The sequence below is a fragment of the Glycine max genome, chromosome 1 (genome assembly GCF_000004515.6).
Source record: "Glycine max cultivar Williams 82 chromosome 1, Glycine_max_v4.0, whole genome shotgun sequence".
Lineage (NCBI taxonomy): Eukaryota > Viridiplantae > Streptophyta > Magnoliopsida > Fabales > Fabaceae > Glycine > Glycine max.
Window position 1 is genome coordinate 17,739,992 of NC_016088.4, and position 13,678 is coordinate 17,753,669.

The 13,678-nt window shown below is 36.4% G+C and overlaps 1 non-coding gene and 1 pseudogene across 1 annotated transcript; one reads left to right on the forward strand and one right to left on the reverse strand.

Moving 5' to 3' along the window:
• Nucleotides 1-6,393: 6,393 nt before the first annotated feature.
• Nucleotides 6,394-12,310, reverse strand: LOC106799517 (uncharacterized; annotated as a pseudogene).
• On the forward strand, nt 8,134-8,240 carry LOC112997855 (small nucleolar RNA R71). Its single transcript, XR_003262920.1, has one exon. It is a non-coding gene; the product is annotated as a small nucleolar RNA R71 (small nucleolar RNA).
• Nucleotides 12,311-13,678: the final 1,368 nt, after the last annotated feature.

Consider the following 13,678-nt stretch of genomic DNA (forward strand, 5'->3'; position numbering starts at 1 on the left):
ATTGGTTGACTGCTAGGAGCTCGCCTGTTTAGGTACGTCACAGGTTCTCACTGACTGACTATGCCCAGGTTGGGTCGGGATTGGTCAAGCTTGGTTTTGGGCAATAACACTCCACCTGACGTCCCCAAGGTCTCCTGACCCCCGCGACATATCTCCAGGTACCACTCTGTGGTCAACAAACAAAAGTAGGAAGACTGAATCTTCCACGCTTTCTCACATCAAGCTTAGTGGATTATGGGACACCCGTCATATGTGGTACTAGGTGGCGATCGGGCGATGGCGCAAATCAACTCTCCCACTTTCACAAATCAAACATTAACGTACCATCCTCAGTTGCCCACCTTCAAATTGAGCTCACGCACTCCCACGTAGCCCTTATCCTCGTTCCTCTCAACACCGGGTCCCCATCAACCCCTCCAAGCTTCCACAATATCCAAGCAATTCAATTTCCAGATATCATGAACTACCCTAAACCAAGAAAATAGGGCAGAGGCAGAAAACTCTGCCCAAAACACATTCACATATTACAGCTTTCCTTACTCATATATGCCAGTAACATTTTCTTCGTTCCGATTTGTTAACTATTGGATCGACTTAAAAATTTTACTGGAGGTTCCTAGTACATAAGTCTACATCTTGACCGTTGGGATCTGCTAGAAAATGTCTAGAACACAATATGCACTACCTTTCCCATAACCAGCAATGCACAAGCATTTGTTTGCACACAATCAAAAATCTGCTGCACAATTCAACAACATTTTTGTACATAATAGGGAAGATTTCGAAATCCATCTTGCCCACATCCAATTTTGCTCAAATTGGATCCTACAAGTCCTAAATCATGTATAAATTATATTTAAACCAAAAACAAGCTTCAGACCAAGGCAATTCAAAATCTAGGTATCCAAAACCCATCAATTTAGTGGATTTTCAAGGTTTGAGAAGTGAAAATGAGAATGGGGTAATTTTGGAGTAAAATCTCATCTCAAACAAGTCTATAACATTAATTTAGACTTGCTCAAACTGATTTTAAGGCAAAAACTCCACTGATTCAAAATTTGACCCCTCAACACCCAATTTACCCTAGAAATGGCTCTTGCTTTCACCTTTGTCACTCATTTTTTTCTCATTTGCTCTGCCCAAGCTTACCTACAAGTCCTAATTGACATTCTAAACTAGAATCAACTCACTTTAGACTCCAATTTACACTAACCCCAAATTTAGCTTCTCTAACCCTCAAAATCTCACACTTTTCTACCTACAACATTGTCATTCTCACATTTAACCCTAAATTAACTTTCCCCATCATCTCTACCAGTTTTCTATCAAAAATTTCAGAACACAAACATCACAAATTTGTGTTCTATGCCATACTCATCACAAAGCATTTCAAAATCATTGTTTTCAAATTCACCTCCATGATCACTTCTGATGGAGATGATTTTGAGATTCTTTTTGTTTTGAATGACTTTGGCAAGCCTTCTAAATGCATGAAATGCATCATTCTTATGAGTAAGAAATAAGGTCCAAGTATATCTAGAATAATCATCAACAATTACTAATGACTTCCACCAAAACTCATGACTCTAGATGGTCCAAACAAATCCATGTGTAATAATTGCAATGGTTGAGTGGTAGAAACAATATTTTTAGATTTAAAGGATACTTTTGTTTGTTTACCTTTTTGGCATGCATCACATAACTTATCTTTTTCAAATTTTAATCTAGGCAATCCAATAACTAGATCTTTTCAAATTAACCTATTTAGATGATCCATGTTAATATGAGCAATTCTCTTATGCCATAACCATGGATCACAGTCTTTACTTAAATAGCACAAGTTTTCAAGGTTTGGAAAACCAGAAAACTTCAGAAAGCTTTTGGTACAAAGAAGAAGAAGAAGTTCAAAGAGAGTCAAGGCTTGTAAAGGATTGATTGGAAAAGTAAAGTATTCAAGATGATTGAAATGCAAAACAAAGCCTTGCTTTTATAGACTCTTCATGCTGGTCAAGAAGACCATTTAGAAGAGTTATAACTTTTAGAAAAACTTAAAACCAATTTGAAAAAGTCAAAAACCTTTTGAAGAGTTACATCTTTTGATTTATTCAGAAACAATCACTGGTAATCGATTACCAAATTAGTGTAATCGATTACACAAAGCATTTAAGTGAAAGGATGTGACTTTTCACATTTGAATTTGAATTTCAACGTTCAAGGACACTGGTAATCAATTACCAAAACATTGTAATCGATTACAACCTTTTTGAAAATAATTGGAACATTGTAAATTCAGTTTGAAAACTTTTTCAAACTCATTTTGCTATTGGTAATCGATTACAACAATATGGTAATCGATTACCAGAGAGTAAAAACTCTTTGGTAAAAGGTTTTGTAAAAAATTCATGTGCTATTCAAAGTTTTGAAAAACTTTTTAATACGTATCTTGATTGAGTCTTTTCTTTATTCTTGAATCTTGAGTCTTGAATCTTGATCTTGATTCTTGAGATCTTGAACCTTGAATCTTGATTCTTGAATCTTGATTCTTGATTCTAGGCTTTCTTCTTGAGTCTTGAATTCTTCTTGATTCTTTTCTTGAACTCTTGACTTGTTCTTGATTCACTTGAGATGTTCTTTGATTCACTTGAGTTGTTCTTTGATCTTTGAGCTTTTTGTTCATCATCTTTGTCATCATATTTTGTTGTCATCATTGTTATCATCAAAACACCTTTGAATCACATTCACCATGAAGCCTTGCTTCTACAATCTCCCCCTTTTTGATGATGACAACTTTTGAAATCAAGAAACACACACACACTTTTTCCTAGTCGATTATTCTCATAAATTATCCCCCTTTGTTTTTGAATTTATGCTTATCTTAAAAATAAGTTGATTACTCATGTGAGTTCTTGATTTAATCCCATTTCTCTCCCCCTTTGGCATCAACAAAAAGCCAAAGTGCGTATCAAATAAATTTAATTTAAACATCCATACAATGTTCATAAAAAAATATCAACCAAATCATGAAGCAAGAAGCAAGAACCATGAAACCATGAAGCAAACAACCATGCATAGATTAATTATAAACTCCACATAGTCAAATAACATACTTAATATTTGTTCAAACATACCATGCAAATAGGGAAATGATAAATTGTTCAAATAACATAATAATATAGAGAATTATTTTGATAAGTCACTAACATCTATTAGTCCTAATTCTCTTCTAATGTTATAGAAGGTATCTTTACTTAGTGGTTTTGTAAAGATGTCTGCAAGTTGATTTTTAGTATCTACAAACTCTAAAACAACATCACCTTTTAAAACATGATCTCTAATAAAATGATGCCTAATTTCTATATGCTTGGTTCTAGAGTGAAGAACTGGATTTTTAGATATGTTTATGGAACTTGTGTTGTCACATTTTATTGGAATGTGATCTAATACTATTCCATAGTCAGATAGTTGTTGCTTCATCCATAAAATATGTGCCCAACAACTACCAGCAGAAATATATTCTGCTTTTGCTGTGGATAATGCTACACTATTTTGTTTCTTGCTATTCCAAGAAACAAGTGCAGATCCTATGAATTGACATGTACCACTAGTGCTCTTCCAATCTGTTTTTGATCCAGCAAAATTTGAATCTGAGTATCCTACTAGGTTGCATAAAGAATTCTCAGGATACCATAATCCTAAACTAACTGTTCCTAATAAATATCTTATAATTCTTTTTACTGCCATTAAATGTGAAAACTTTGGATCTGATTGAAATCTTGCACACATGCATACACTAAACATAATGTCTAGCCTACTTGCAGATAAGTAAAGTAGAGATCCAATCATACCTCTGTATTGCTTTGGATCAACAGGTTGACCGGATTCATCTTTCTCAAGATAACAACTTGTATTCATAGGGGTAGCCAAGTGTTTTGAATTTTCTATTCCAAATCTCTTAATGAGTTCTTTGCAATATTTTGCTTGATTGACGAAGATCCCATCATTTGTTTGTTTGATTTGTAGTCCAAGAAAGTAATTTAACTCACCCATCATGGACATCTCAAACTCACTTTGCATATCAATAGAAAACTCCTTGCACAAAGATTCATTAGTAGATCCAAAAATTATATCATCAACATAAATTTGCACTAACAAGATATCATTATCCTTCCTTTTTATGAATAAGGTAGTATATACTTTCCCTCTAGTAAAATTCTTTTCTAATAGAAATTTACTTAATCTTTCATACCAAGCCCTAGGTGCTTGTTTTAGGCAATAAAGTGCCTTCTTTAATCTATAGACATGGTCTAGTTTTTGTGAATCTTCAAACCCAGGAGGTTGTTCCACATATACCTCCTCCTGAATTAGACCATTTAAGAAAGCACTTTTGACATCCATTTGATATAGTTTAAAATTCATAATAGATGCATATGCTAATAACATCCTAATGGCTTCTAATATAGCTACAGGTGCAAAAGTTTCTTCATAGTCTATACCTTCTTCTTGGTTATATCCTTTTGCTACAAGTCTAGCTTTATTCCTAATTACTATACCATTTTCATCCAATTTATTTCTAAATACCCATTTAGTTCCTATGATTGGATAATCTGAAGGTTTTTCTACTAATTCCCATACATCATTTCTTTCAAATTGATTTAATTCTTCTTTCATAGCTACTATCCAATGGTCATCTATAATAGCTTCTTTAAAGTTTTTAGGTTCTATTAATGAAACAAATGCCATATTATTGCATAAATCTTTAAGAGAGTGTCTAGTTGTTACTCCTTTTGAAATATCACCGATGATGTTATCAAGAGGATGATTTCTCGAAGTTTTCCATTCTTTAGGAAGATTATCATTTTCTTGTGCTGTGTCATCTTGATCATCCTTGTCTTCATCATCTCTCTTTCTTTTCAGATTTCTTTCTTCATTTTGAGTATCTTCCAAAGTATCTACAATATCATCAACAAACTCCTTTCTCGGGGAGGTAATGTTAGTTTCATCAAAAGTAGCATGTATTGATTCCTCAATTGTCATAGTTCTTTTGTTGTATATTCTAAATGCTTTACTATGTAAGGAATACCCAAGGAAGATACCCTCATCTGCCTTGGCATCAAACTTTCCTAGACTTTCTTTACCATTGTTTGGAACAAAACATTTACATCCAAAAACATGTAAGTGTGCAATATTTGATTTTCTATTGTTAAAAAGTTCATATGGGGTTTTCTTAAGAATAGGTCTAATTAAGGCTCTGTTCATAATATAACATGCGGTGTTAACTGCTTCTGCCCAAAAATATTTTGGAAGAGGTGTGTCATTTAAAAGAGTTCTAGCAATTTCTTCTAGGGCTCTATTTTTCCTTTCTACTACTCCATTTTGTTGGGGTGTCCTTGGTGCAGAAAAGTTGTGTTCTACGCCATACTCATCACAAAACATTTCAAAATCATTGTTTTCAAATTCACCTCCATGATCACTTCTGATGGAGATGATTTTGAGATTCTTTTTGTTTTGAATGACTTTGGCAAGCCTTCTAAATGCATGAAATGCATCATTCTTATGAGTAAGTGATCGAGACCGTACCCGAATCAAATAAACATGAAAATGCAGTAACTAGGAAGTGATCCTAGGTCGTTTCCCAACGAGCAGTGACAAGCCAAATGTTCATAATATACTTGCAGTAACAGTAACGATGGGGGGGGGGGGGGGTTTGGTTGTTTGGTAATTAAAGAGCAGACAAATAAAATGGAATACGAAACTACTAATATTAAAAACGGGTTGTTTCCTCTGATTCAGAAGCCACTCTCTTATCCTGGGTTATGGAGAATTCGTCCCTAACAGTCAACCACTTAATCCAACCTTATTTCAATTTACTAAGCGAAAATCAACTTAGGGTTTTCAATACGTGATTAGGCACCACATACACCAGTTAGCCCTTCGTCCATTAAGCATGAACGCAAGTTAGGCTCAGAGGCAATTAATCGAACACGAAGCGTGCACTGATTAATATTCACGAAATTGGGATAACTGGTGAAGGGAAAACTGCCAGGAAACCACATTACAAACGAAACCTCAAAGAGAGTTGGGCTTCGTCCTCAAAAGGAAACAACACCAGAAAATCTAGCCTTCCATGGATTCAAACAGAAAACGCAAATGAAACATGAAGCAGAAACGTAAATGAACAAGAACGTAAATGAACAGAAACGTAAATGAAAGTAGAAGAAGAAGCAAGAATGAACTCGTAATTAGAAGTAGAAAACGGAAATTTGCATTAAGAACAAAAACTGTAACAAGGGCACAGAAAAACGTGAAAACCTAAAACCAAAGCTCTGAATAATGAAAATAGCATAGCAGAATAGAATAAAGATCAGTCATGTATTCATCAACAACATGGTCAATTATTTCAGCACGAAATACAGAAAGATCTTCAGATGGGTATTTCATAGCATCCAGAATATTAAAATGAACAGTTATATCACCAAACTCCATGGACAGTGTGCCTGCATAAACATCTATCTTAGTTCTAGCAGTTTTCATAAAGGGTCTGCCTAGAATGATGGGAACTGATCGTTGAGAAAATCCATCTTCCATATTCAAGATATAAAAATCAACAGGAAAAATCAGTTCACCAACTCTAACTAAGACATCTTCTATGAAACCAACAGGATAGGCAACACTTCTATTAGCTAAATGAATTACCACATCAGTTGACTGCAAGGGACCTAGAGATAGAGAATTAAAAATCGACAGAGGCATAACACTAACAGAGGCTCCTAAATCTAGCATGGCATTGTCAAACTTACTATTCCCTATAATACAAGGTATGCTGAATGTACCTGGATCTTTGCATTTTTCAGGAATTTGAGGAACAGATTTACCAATCAATGCGGAGACATTTCTGCCCATGCTAATTCGTTCACTTCCTTTAAGCTTCCGCTTATTAGTGCACAGCTCCTTCAAAAATTTGGCATATCTTGGAATTTGCTTTATTGCATCCAACAGAGGTATGTTTACCTCTACTTTTCTAAACGTTTCCAAGATCTCTTTCTCTGCCTCTTCCATTTTTTTGTTGGAAACTGCTCTTGGAGGGAATGGAAGAGGGGGAATGTGCTGCTTCTGCAAATCAAAATTACCTGTGGAAGAAGATTCACCTGCACAGAAATTGTTAGGTAGATTTTTGTCATCACCTTTTTCTGGAATAGAGTGAAGTTTGGCAGGTTCATTTGCAGATGAGGAGGTGCTACGGGTTGAGGTCCTTGACACTGCTTTCCCGACCTCAATGAAATGGCACTGACATTTTTAGGGTTTTGGACAGCTTGAGAAGGCAGCTTGTCAGAATTCTGGGACTGTTGTTGATTCAATTGAGTAGCTAATTGTCCCATCTGATTGGTTAAGCTCTGAATGGAGGCTCTGGTCTCTTGCTGAAACTGCATGTTCTGCATAGTCATTTGCCTCACAAGTTCTTCGAGGGAAGGTTGTGGAGGGGCCTCAACTGTTGGCTGTTTCTGGGGTTGTTGCTGTTGTTGGATTAGTGGAGGAATGTATGGTCTGCTTGGGCCAGCAGCATTTTGGAAGGAAGGAGCAGGCTGCTGTTGTTGTTGCTGAGGGCTGGACCATCTGAGGTTAGGGTGATTCCTCCATCCAGGGTTGTATCTGTTGCTGGAAAGGTCATAATTGCTCTACTGTGGTTGATTTTGCTGCTGAGGTTGAGGAGGTCTATTGTAAATATTTGCAGCATAAGCTTCAGGCTGCTCAATTGCTCCAGGTTGCTGCATGGAAGGGCAAAGGTCTGTATGGTGGTCAGCAGAGGAGCACAAACCACAAACCCTTTCGACAGGTACAAATTTCTGATTCAAGGCCAGCTGGGTTACTAAGTTGACCAACGCATCCAGTTTGCCTTCAAGCTTCTTAGTTTCAGATGATGCAGATGGGTTTGTAGCTACCTCATGCACTCCTCTAATGACTATGGCATCATTTCTTGTGCTAAACTGCTAGGAGTTGGAGGCCATCTTCTCAATTAAATTTCTGGCTTCAGCAGGAGTCATGTCTCCAAGGGCTCCACCACTGGCAGCATCTATCATACTTCTCTCCATATTACTGAGTCCTTCATAAAAATATTGGAGAAGAAGCTGTTCTGAAATCTGATGGTGGGGGCAACTGGCACATAGTTTCTTAAATCTCTCCCAGTACTCATACAGGTTCTCTCCACTGAGTTGTCTAATACCTGAGATATCCTTCCTGATGGCTGTGGTCCTGGAAGCAGGGAAAATTTTTTCTAAGAATACTCTCTTAAGGTCATCCCAGCTCGTGATGGACCTTGGAGCAAGGTAATACAGCCAGTCCTTTGCCACTCCCTCTAATGAATGAGGAAAAGCCTTCAGAAATATGTGATCCTCTTGGACATCTGGGGGTTTCATGGTGGAGCAGACAATGTGAAATTCTTTCAAATGTTTGTGTGGGTCTTCACCTGCAAGGCCATGAAACTTTGGAAGCAAATGAATCAGTCCAGTCTTAAGAACATATGGGACATCCTCATCAGGGTATTGGATGCACAAGCTTTCATAGGTGAAATCAGGTGCAGCCACTTCCCTTAGAGTCCTCTCACGAGGTGGAGGTTGTGCCATGTTCTCAGAATGTGCAAAATCAGAATGCTCAGAATTAGAATGCTCAAAATTATAATGCTCAAGATCAGGATGTTCAAAATCACCAATAACAGAATGCACAGATTCACCAGTTATGGAATGCTCAGAATGATCAAAAGGTATAAAATGATGCCTAACTAATCTATGAAATGTCCTATCTATCTCAGGATCAAAGGGTTGTAAGTCAGATGAATTGCCTCTAGTCATACACTACATTTAGCATGCACACAACTAGTTGCCTTGTCATGTAAATAAAGGTGTAGGTTTGAACTACAGCTACCCTCAAATGATATCCAAATGACTTGAAATTTTGTGAGCAACCTTATAAAATGTAGAGAAGATAGCACAAAAAAAATTTCAGACAAAAATTCAAAGTCTAACTATGAAAGCTAAAATTGGTAGGTTAAGAAAAATAAGTGAATAAAACTTGAAAAATAAAAAAATTTTGACAGAATCGCTTTTTTTTGGACGATGGAGACCTCAGCCGGCCTACGGCAAGCTGCTACGGTGTAGGAAATTTTTTTCTACCCCAAATGCATATATAATAATTGCGATTCTGATAACCGGAGCAAAAGTTATGGCCGTTTGAAGTTTTGACAAACACAAAATTTGCTAGTTTTTTGGAACTTTAAAATCTGACCAAACTAAAGGCTCTAGCTATTTTTCCCACAAAATATGGATTAAAAGAAGTTACCACAAAAAAATTCAGCCAAAAATAACAACCCTAGCTACTAAAACAAAAAATCCCAATTAATTCAGCATGGGTGGTCGCTAAAATCCGTCTCTAGCTGATTTCTACTACTACTCTGTTTTTGCCGCAAGCTGATTTCTACTACTACTCTGTTTTCAAGCACAATCTTCACAGCAAAACACACAAGACTGAAATAGGGGAAACGCTTAATGGGAAAACTGAAACAGAACACACATTAAACAAAATACCAGGACACTAAACAACACTAACACACATACTAACACAATACTAACAATTAAACATAAAACACGAAAGGATTAAACACACAACACTAGCTATCTATTATGAACCTTTGGACACTGCTCCCCAGCAACGGCGCCAAATTTGATCGAGGCCGTACCCGAATCAAATAAACATGAAAATGCAGTAACTAGGAAGTGATCTTAGGTCGTTTCCCAACGAGCAGTGACAAGCCAAATGTTCATAATATACTTGCAGTAACAGTAACGATGGGGGGGGGGGGGGGTTGGTTGTTTGGTAATTAAAGAGCAGACAAATAAAATGGAATACGAAACTACTAATATTAAAAACGGGTTGTTTCCTCTGATTCAGAAGCCACTCTCTTATCCTGGGTTATGGAGAATTCGTCCCTAACAGTCAACCACTTAATCCAACCCTATTTCAATTTACTAAGCGAAAATCAACTTAGGGTTTTCAATACGTGATTAGGCACCACATACACCAGTTAGCCCTTCGTCCATTAAGCATGAACGCAAGTTAGGCTCAGAGGCAATTAATCGAACACGAAGCGTGCACTGATTAATATTCACGAAATTGGGATAACTGGTGAAGGGAAAACTGCCAGGAAACCACATTACAAACGAAACCTCAAAGAGAGTTGGGCTTCGTCCTCAAAAGGAAACAACACCAGAAAATCTAGCCTTCCATGGATTCAAACAGAAAACGCAAATGAAACATGAAGCAGAAACGTAAATGAACAAGAACGTAAATGAACAGAAACGTAAATGAACAGAAACGTAAATGAAAGTAGAAGAAGAAGTAAGAATGAACTCGTAATTAGAAGCAGAAAACGGAAATTTGCATTAAGAACAAAAACTGTAACAAGGGCACAGAAAAACGTGAAAACCTAAAACCAAAGCTCTGAATAATGAAAATAGCATAGCAGAATAGAATGCCCAGCAGAATCCCAAGGCAGCTATTTAAAAAGAGTAACTCAGAGTCATTGGGCCCTATTACAATACTCTGGCCCAAAACGAAATAAACACTGAACAACATAAAATAAAATTGCGAAATTTCCTAATTAGAAATTAACTAAGGTAAGCGCTGCTTTATTTGCCCTCTTCAAGTCCACAACCAAAATCTGGATTAAGCCCAATGTTTCATTAATTCCTGAAATTAGATTAAAAACATCAAATTAGCTAAATGAGCCCAAATAATAAAACTGCCTAATTAATTGACAATTAAGACCAATCAATAATTAAAATGGTGCAAAAAGGGTTTAGAAAATAGAAGAAAATGATGGCACATCAGTAAGAAATAAGGTCCAAGTATATCTAGAATAATCATCAACAATTACTAATGCATAGTAACTTCCACCAAAACTCATGACTCTAGATGGTCCAAACAAATCCATGTGTAATAATTGCAATGGTAGAGTGGTAGAAAAAATATTTTTAGATTTAAAGGATACTTTTGTTTGTTTACCTTTTTGGCATGCATCACATAACTTATCTTTTTCAAATTTTAATCTAGGCAATCCAATAACTAGATCTTTTCAAATTAACCTATTTAGATGATCCATGTTAATATGAGCAATTCTCTTATGCCATAACCATGGATCACAGTCTTTACTTAAATAGCACAAGTTTTCAAGGTTTGGAAAACCAGAAAACTTCAGAAAGCTTTTGGTACAAAGAAGAAGAAGAAGTTCAAAGAGAGTCAAGGCTTGTAAAGGATTGATTGGAAAAGTAAAGTATTCAAGATGATTGAAATGCAAAACAAAGCCTTGCTTTTATAGACTCTTCATGTCTGGTCAAGAAGACCATTTAGAAGAGTTATAACTTTTACAAAAACTTAAAACCAATTTGAAAAAGTCAAAAACCTTTTGAAGAGTTACATCTTTTGATTTATTCAGAAATAGTCACTGGTAATCGATTACCAAATTAGTGTAATCGATTACACAAAGCTTTTAAGTGAAAGGATGTGACTCTTCACATTTGAATTTGAATTTCAACGTTCAAGGACACTAGTAATCGATTACCAAAACATTATAATCGATTACAGCCTTTTGAAAATAATTGGATCATTGTAAATTCAGTTTGAAAAATTTTTCAAACTCATTTTGCTATTGGTAATCGATTACAACAATATGGTAATCGATTACCAGAGAGTAAAAACTCTTTGGTAAAAGGTTTTGTCAAAAATTCATGTGCTATTCAAAGTTTTGAAAAACTTTTTAATACGTATCTTGATTGAGTCTTTTCTTTATTCTTGAATCTTGAGTCTTGAATCTTGATCTTGATTCTTGAGATCTTGAACCTTGAATCTTGATTCTTGATTCTAGGCTTTCTTCTTGAGTCTTGAGTTCTTCTTGATTCTTTTCTTAAACTCTTGACTTGTTCTTGATTCACTTGAGATGTTCTTTGATTCACTTGAGTTGTTCTTTGATCTTTGATCTTTTTGTTCATCACATTTGTCATCATCTTTTGTTGTCATCATTGTTATCATCAAAACACCTTTGAATCACATTCACCATGAAGCCTTGCTTCTACATTTTGGGACGTCCTTTCATGTTAACCGCCAATTGTGTAGTAGTCATGGGGAAAAGTAAATTAGAACTGAGTGTGGAGGATCAAAAAATTTCATTCGACTTATTTGAAGCAATGAAGCACTCAAGTGATCAGAAGTCCTATTTTGATGTGGAGAAGGTAGAACGGGAGATAAAATTAGCAGCTACAGCCATGGTACTGCAGTCTCCTTTGGAAAAAGCACTGAATAATCATGTAGAATGTCTGAACAAGGAGGAGGAAGATGAAGTGCAGGCTTGTATTGAAGAGTTAGATGGTGCAAAGGAAAATTTTGTTAGACATACTGTGTTTGAAGAATTAAAGAACAATATACCAATAGAAAAACCCAAAGTGGAATTGAAGACTCTACCTGCACACATGAAGTATGTATTCTTGGATGACAATGAAGCCAAACTAGTCATAATTAACAGCTTCTTGAAGAAGGCAAAAGAGGATCAGCTGGTGCAGATTTTGAAGAAGCACAAAGCAGCGATTGGATGGCACATCTCTGATTTGAAAGGGATCAGTCCATCTTACTACATGCACAATTAATATGGAAGCTGATTACAGGCTAGTGTGGCAGCCCTAGAGATGACTGAACCCAGTCATGAAAGAAAAGGTGCTCAGGGAAGTACTTAAATTGCTAGAAGCAGGACTCATTTATCCCATCTCACATAGTGTGTGGGTTAGCCCTGTGTAGGTTGTTCCCAAGAAGGGGGGCATGACAGTGATTAAAAATGAGAAAGATGAACTAATTTCCACAAGGACTGTCACCGGATGGAGAATGTTCATAGATTACAGGAAATTGCATGATGCTACTCGTAAAGACCATTATCTACTTCCCTCCATGGACCAGATGCTTGAAAGACTTGCAGGACAAGTATTTTACTATTTTCTGGATGGGTACTCTGGCTATAATCAGATCGCAGTGGATCCAAAAGATCAGGAGAAGACAACTTTCACTTTCCCGTTTGGCGTGTTCGCTTATAGGCATATGCCTTTTGGTCTTTGTAATGCTCCGGCTATGTTTCAGAAGTGCTTGATGACAGTTTTTTCTGATATGGTGGAGAAATGTATTGAAGTTTTCATGGATGATTTCTCTATCTTTGGTTAATCTTTTGATTGTTGTCTATCGAATTTGGAAAGAGTATTGCAAAGATGTGAAGAGTCTAATTTGATGCTTAATTGGGAGAAATGTCACTTTATGGTCCAAGAGGGCATAGTGTTGGGGCATAAAATTTTAGTGAGGGGGATTGAGGTGGACAAGGCAAAGATTGATGTCATTGAGAAACTCCCCCCTCCAATAATTGTCAAGATAGTGAGAAGCTTTTTAGGACACCCTGGGTTATACAGGCGATTCATAAAAGATTTCTCAAAAGTCGCCTAACCACTCAATAATCTATTGAACAAGGACGTTGCGTTTGTGTTTAATGAAGAATGTGTAGAAGCATTTAATGATCTCAAAACCAGACTAGTATCTGCTCCTGTGATCACAGCACCAGATTGGGGGCAAGAGTTTGAATTGATGTGTGATGCAAGTGACT